This window comes from the organism of the source record quoted next, unplaced genomic scaffold, assembly GCF_019419815.1.
Source record: "Pyrus x bretschneideri cultivar Hongxiangsu unplaced genomic scaffold, Pyrus_bretschneideri_v1 Contig10, whole genome shotgun sequence".
In the NCBI taxonomy this organism is placed as follows: domain Eukaryota; kingdom Viridiplantae; phylum Streptophyta; class Magnoliopsida; order Rosales; family Rosaceae; genus Pyrus; species Pyrus x bretschneideri.
Window position 1 is genome coordinate 7,341,484 of NW_025999391.1, and position 7,691 is coordinate 7,349,174.

General features: G+C 36.5%; 1 pseudogene; it reads left to right on the forward strand.

The window, feature by feature from the left end:
• Positions 1-229: 229 nt before the first annotated feature.
• LOC103948734 lies at positions 230-4,782 on the forward strand (annotated as a pseudogene).
• The last annotated feature ends 2,909 nt before the right edge of the window (positions 4,783-7,691 follow it).

Consider the following 7,691-nt stretch of genomic DNA (forward strand, 5'->3'; position numbering starts at 1 on the left):
TTGTTTGCAAGGAGATGTTCAGAGCTACCTCAAGGCTCGCAACTCTCCGCAATTCAAGCTGAGAAGGGCGACGAAGCTCAAAGATTACTTTGGATTCGGCTTTGCTCATGTCTCCGCTAAGCTTAGCCACGCGAATAAGGTTCCGGAGGCGGCGTCGAGGTCGCGTAGGAAGGAGGTAAGGGATTTTGAGTGAGATATTTGGTTCTATGGTTCAGTGCTTGGACATGGGGACTGGGTAGAAAGAAAATTGTTGTATCAGAAGAGGAAGAGAAGAATACCAGAGGCGGGAGTCGGCGAGACTCTTGGTTTTTTTGTATTTTATTTTTGTTAATTTAAGAGATAACAGAGGAGTTATGGATTTAAGAAAATTAATAAGACCGACTCAACTAGTCGTCGGAGTTTAACCCGCCAAATGGAATTCCTGTCTCAATCTGACAAATTTGCCCTAACGGTCTGGTTTAGGGCTTTTCTCCCACCACATTCGCGACTCCCAATTCGTCGCCATGACTGAGGTATCCTCCTCCGCCTTCAACTTTTTTTTTTTTTTTTTTTTTTTACTAATTTTGAACAGCAAGGTTTCTTGATTTTTTTTCTTCGTAATTTTGATTGATTAATTGAAGAGCAATATTCATGAATAATAAGCAAAACCCGTTATGCGAGTAACAAGATTTACTTAGCTGCTTCGTGTTCTTGCCAATGTTAGAGTTATGGCTGCATTGGGACCCATTTGATGCTAATAGTTAGAAATCTGTGTTGCTAATTATGTGATCCCGGCACGTTTGTTCTGATTTGGGGATAAAAAGAAAGCGATTTTGGCTCTGTTTTGATATCCATTGCAATTCAAAGGTTCCGAAAGGCGAAAACTTGTTTGATTTCCAGAAGCATAGTGATACACTGATGCCTGATGGTATAGTTTATTTAGTATGCTGAAAGAAAGCTTGTGTTCGAAATTCACTACTCAGAAGTCTGAAAAGAATAATCTTCTTCTTTTTAACATTTTGGGTGCAATTCGATTTGATTTTCAATAATTCCCTTTCTGCTGCGCTGACTATGGCTTGTTTTGTGTATATTATCTTACCTTGTTAGTTTTTCTCCGTTTTCTTCTCTGTTTGCAGTATTGGGTTAGCCGGGGTAACAAATGGTGTGACTTTGGCAAAATCTACATATCGTACAATCCTTCCAGCATTAGAAATCATGAGCTTGGTCAACGACACAAGGATAATGTTGCTAAGAAGCTTGCTGATATGCGAAAAGAAAAAGCCTGCAAAGGAGAAGGAAGAAAAGGAAGCGGAGCGTGCCCTTCTGCCAATTGAAGCAGTGAGTATCAAAAGGTTATTCGAAGTTATAAGTGGTTTTAATATATGTATGAACACATCTATTCGGATAATGGAGGTTCATTTTATAGTGGCAATTCTTTGGTGGTAGTGCTTCTCCTCTTTAATACTATGGTTCACTCCTATTCTTGTTCTCATCGATATTGCCATTTTGTTAGCAGTCCGAGAGTAGCTGTTATCAATTCAAAACTAATTATGTTTTCAAATACATTCGAATGGCAAACCAGAATTTGTGAAAATGTTGAGCACAACTATTTCCTCCACTCCTTTGTCTTATGAATTATGATTTATTGTAAAACTTATAAATTTAGCTTTCTTGGTAGACAAATTCTTCTTTCTATGAGACACTGACCTGAGAAAATTTTCTTTATGCTGATTTTTTTTGGTCCTGAATGTTTACAGAAAGCTAAGCGCAGCTATCAAAAGGATGTGGCAAACTTAAAGGAGGCCAAAGATTCTCGTGTATTTGAGGTTGATGATGATGAACTAGAGAGTAAGCACTGTAAATTTTTTTTCCACGGTTGTTGCAAAGTTAGGGCTACACTATTCTTGCACACTATGGAATAAGCCTGTATATTACACCTCAATCACTTTGGAGAATCCGCTTCATTATTTTTGACAATCTGATGCATCTTTTTTCCTTTCTCTGTACTGGTATGGAATCAAAAGCTTAGTTTATTCTACTTGGCCATATGGTTTATAGTCCCAGAGTACCATGAATGTTGGAATAGGAGTATAGGACTGTTGAATAACTGAACTTCTTGCTTACAGCTCAACTCTTGAACAACTCACGATAATAAGAACATTGTTTAGTTTTTTTATGTGTAGACAATACAACAATCGGGCTGCATGTAAAAAATTTATTTTTCAACCAGAGAAGCTTGAGAAAGTACTCTGAGGCAATTATGTTTAGACAATACAACAATCGGGCTGCATGTAAAAAATTTATTTCTCAACCTGCGAAGCTTGAGAAACTACTCTTGAAGCATTTTGCCGAAGCAAGCACTCTACAAGGGAGGAGAAAAGGAAAAAGGAAGGCATGGTTCCTTAAAAGCTAGTGATATTATTTTTTACTTCGTTTCTTTTTTCTAACAAGTGGAAAACAAAATTTCACTGCTGGGTTAGGGATGTTGACCAGGAGATGAAGACATTAAGCCAGTAAGCTATGCAAATTGCCTAGAATGAACTAGACATTGTGTTGTTAGGTTGATCTCTTGCCACCCTTGTCCGGTTTGATAGTATGCCAATAATTGCTGAACAGAAATGAGTATTTCAAAATGTAATAAGCATCTCTTTAGGGTGGTTCATGAATATTATTTGGTACTAAATGGGTCCTTTATTGCTATTTGACGAAGCATGCCTTAAGCTTTGTTGATCAATAGTTCTTGTTTACTTCTTATTTATTGAAACTGATTTAACTCTGATTGGTGACAGAATGGCGGTATAACAGCACATCAGGTTATTACTACAATCAAAGTAATGGTTTTTACTATGATACGAATGCGGGCTTCTATTATTCCGATTCTATAGGTATTGACTCACTGGACTTATATTCTGAATATTGTGTTAGCTTAACCATCCTTTTAGAATATGTGTTGTAGTTGATATATTTACTTGAAGAAACACAACAGGCAAGTGGGTGACACAGGAAGAGGCATATGCGAACCTGCAGTTCTTATCAAATGCTGTATATAAAAAAAAACCATTTTGAAAAAGCCAGCGGCAACCTCAGGTGCAGGATCAGCTACAGAAAACAAAGGTGCTGATAAAGCTCAAAACGGGCCTCCACCTGGACCAGTGGTTTCATCTTCATTAAATCCTAAGAGATCTGTTAAAGGTGCTCCTTCGTCTGTTACTGTTGGAAAGAGAAAGAGAGATGAGAAGCCAAGGGCTATATCCGTCGAAGAAGCAGCTGCACTTAAAGCAAGGGAGGCTGCAAGAACGAGAGTTCAAGAGAGAGAGAAACCATTGCTTGGCCTTTACCGGCCGCAATAGTTTGGCTGCTCTAGCAAGTTCATATCTTTACGGACCTTCACTCAAAAGGTATGCTTTAAGTTTTCCTTTTCCTTTTCTTTTATTGAACGAGATCTTTCTCCCATCTTTTTCTTTTATCCCCTGCATGTTCTTATTTTTATGATGGAAGGCTGTCGAAATAGAGTTAATGTCTTCTAGTTATTTCATTATTTAGTTTCATCAGTACTTTTAAAGGTGTTTCAAGTGCAACCCTTAGTGGCCAAGTGTTTTTTTATCAGCTCAATAAGCATATATGTTTTTGCATTGAACATTTTTTTCGAACTTTATATACTTAAATATGCATAAATATAATATCATTAGGAGAACTCTTTTGGTCAATCATCATATATGAAACGTTAACTGTGCCCCTATTACTTTACCTAATTAATAATAGGGTTATAAACAAAATAGTATTTTTTTCGTACATTTGATCTCCTTTTAACTAATACACTGTCATCCAAGACACCAGTTTCTCCTCTTCCTCTGTAAATCCCCATCACATTGCACACCTGGCCTGTGCATGATTCTTCTAATGTTTAGCTTTGGAAAAGATTGGTCACATATAATGCCTTACAGGTAATAAAATTGATTTTTTAGTTTGTTTGATTTGAGTGCAAAAGTAACACCAATTATTTGGAACCTTAGCGGGTGTTTGTTTGACCTTCTTAGGTGGGACTGGACTAGACTAGACTAGACTAATTGCTAGTGTAGTCCCATGTTTGGTATGCACAAGGATTAGGTTTATTGGGAAGATGGGACTCGCTCAGATTAAACCCTTCGCTAGGAGTTCTTAGCCAAGAACCCCAAATTCCCCTGGACTCGTAAGACCTCCTGCGAGAGAGAACCTCGCTCATCTTGCAAGAGAGAGAGTCCCACATCTTTCGCTCCTCGCCCTGATCTGTCGTTGCCCTGCTCCCTCATCCTTGTCCTGCTCGCCCTCATCTGCTCCTCTTGTCAGGTAAACTTCGAATCCGAGATTTATTTCTTTGATTTGTTTTGCAGATCGTGATTTTACTGGGCTTTGTTTGATTTAGTTGTTTTGGGTTCGAGAAATTTTCAATAATAGACCTCTGCACTTGAACAAATTAGGGTTTTGATTTTAGGGTCAAATTGAGATTAGAATTTGGGGTTTTCAAATTTCAACTTTTTTGCATTTTTTAAAGTAGATACCTGATAAATGATTGATATCTGGTCTCTATTTGATGGCTCCATTCAACTTTTATCAGGTTTTTTTTTTTTTTTTTTTTTTTTTTGTCATGATCGACACGAGTATTCTGATTGGTTCTCTATTGTTGTTGCAGTTTATTCAATTGGAGTTACAGATTCAGAAAACAGAACTTGGTTTGTGAAAAGAAGGTTTCATTCTCATCTATTTCTTTTTTCAGTTTTCTTTTTACTAGTTTTCTTTTATTGCTGCACCCATATGCCTGCACAATACATGTATGCAGAAACTCCTATATAAAAAATATTACAGACACAAACTTGATGTCCCTCCCTTGAGTACAGACAAATGCTCCATCCATGCATGCTGAATAATCATATACTTGTTCTCTCTTGAAAACTTTAGGGCTTAAAATGCATTTGAAAATGCGGGCAGGATGATGTAAAAGTGTAATGGGTGATTAGCAATCTGATCAGAGTACAGAAAATGTTGGAATATTGATGTGCATTTTTTCCATGATTTTTTTTTCTCTAAAGCCCAGGAGATCCTGCCTAAGATTTCCCTGACCCAATGGAACATGCCCCATCTTGTTTAATCTGTACTTCTTTATCTTATTTGGAAGGATCCCATTTTTTTATTTGTTATTAAGTATTTTAAATACTATTGTTAATGTAATTTTGCACATTCCAAGCTTGTCTGCTATGAAGATGTATTTGGATTTTATGTCATGCACAATTACATATCGTTCTTTTTCATTCATTATTCCATAAAATCTAATTCCTATTGAAATAAAAACTTTGTTTTCTATTCAAAAGGTTGAAAAGGGATAAAGATAAGATGGAACTTGGGAATTTACGATGCCAAAGTTGTCAAAATTCCAAGTCCTACCACATGCTGTTTTGGATTTTTAAAATTTGGGGTTTCAGTAATGACAGTCTGTTTTCGTTGTCCTGCTTTTTAGTCCGACATTGCACCAAATGCTTCACTAAGATAGTCCAGCTTAGTCTAGTCTAAGCCAGTCCAACTTGGTCTTTGAACCTAGTCCAGTCTAAGATAGTCCGGTGCAACAAACGCACCCTTATAGTTCTAATAGCGAGGAATGCGAAAGAGCCCAGGTGTTATTACAATTGGATGTAGAAAGGGATGAGTCTCACAAACACTTGGGCTTGCAATTCATAATCTGAACTGCAGCTATTTTTCCGGTATGAGGGTACTGATATTGTTAGATTTGGAGCCTAGAGCCACTGATACACATGTTGGGGGTGTGGATTTTCTAGAAGAGTTGCGACTTTCACACTCCCATTTGGTCTTTTTGCAGTCCTCCCTTTGCTTTATGTTTTGATTCTCCTTTCGTTTACTCAATTACCAAAGAAAAAAATAAGAGGGAGGAGTGCAAATAAATAAAATGTGAGTATTAAAATCGCCGCCCTTTCTAAATAAAATGTGGAATTGTTGTTCTTCCAACTATTGTTTTAAGAAAGGCAAACTAGTTGGACTTCAATTGATATATCTCATTTTTCTGATGCGTGTTACTGGAATTATTTTGCAGAATTCATGAAGAATATTTTAATGCAATGATGCATATTTGCAACGGCTGCTAACATTACATCTTGCGTTAAATTTCAATTGCTAAGAGATTCTTGGTGGCATTGCCAATTGGGTGAGTAGCCGTGCCTTGTATTTTAATCTGTACAATCTGTCGCGACCTTATTGATTGGAGGGTTATGCCATGAAAGATGTGAATTGTTAGGTTCTTCAAAATAATGGGGTCTCGGCCTTCTTCGATGTGCAACTGCTGGACAATTAGGGTGAAAGTAATCTCATATCACTGTCATAAGTCCGTAGAATTTACGAGGTGAGATGGTTTGGAGGTGTGTGTTATAAAACGATAGTTTTTGTTCCAGTGCTTGTATGAAATTTCGGATATGGAACATTTGTTAGAGAGTACGGAAATTAGTATTGTAACTTCAAGCATGATAAATGGATGCAAAGTATGTTTACTAGTTTTTATGCACTAAAGCATGAATTTCGAGTTTATGATTGGTTCATAGAGCACCCATTTCAGATCTTTCGGGTTTTACTGTTTTTCAACTCCAGCTCCCAAGTCATATATCTTTTCAATTTTTTCAAGTGTCTCTTGGAATGGGAAATGTTATGTCGTTTAGCATGGCATGCTATGTTGTCAGAGTTTCAATCTGAATCATTGAACATATGTTGAAGATTGATATTTTACTAACGAGACTTGATAAGAGAATATTACACTATCATCAAAATATGGGATAAATAACATTATAACAGGATGTATTAGCATTATTTAGCTCGACTAATTCTAATTGGAAATTTCCACAAGTGTTTTTCTTCCGTTTTATATAAGTAAATACTCTACACCACATTCATTTAGACTATAGGGGGATTCGAACGCTGGTGCATAGCTGAAGCATACTATTTTAATCAATTTGGCTAAGCTCAGATTTACTAATAGAATTTGAACTCAATTAAACAAGTTTCCCTTTAACTCAATGTTGCTTGAGATGCAACTCAGGTGTGATGGGTTGTAATTTCAAGTCCATAACCTAGACGACGAGTTGAGATTTTTAATCAACGACGTAAGTGACTCATAAATTTTCTTTCATTGTCGTTATTATAAATGATGTAAGGTGGAGGTGTGAACCTAGACAATTCCTTTCATTTGGTTGAACATAGAATAGAACGTAGATCAAAATCAATTCACTGTCGATCCACCAACCTCCTCTCACAACCGAAATGTACATACTTAAAATGTTAATAGTAAACTTGCTTGGGGAGGTGCATTGCACATATTTCTCAATCATATGCTTGCTTTAGACAAACTCAGTGCATAGAAAACGAAGCAAAATTGTACTCCATCATATTTTTTATTATTAAAAATGTAGTGTTAAATCCGAAACACAGTAAATTGAAATGACTGCTTTATTTTAGTTATCTAGCAAGGGAATTCAACCCTTATATATATAAAACCAATATAAGAGGAGAATTTTAGTTAATTACAACTACCAGTTTGTCTCTTGCACGTGGCGTTTGTTATATATATATATATATATATATATTTCTGTGTCCAATCAGATCATTGACTTGGTAGACGTTGTGACTACTTGCAGAATGGTCTTAGATTTCGGCCAGAATACAAAGACTTTGGAGTGAAA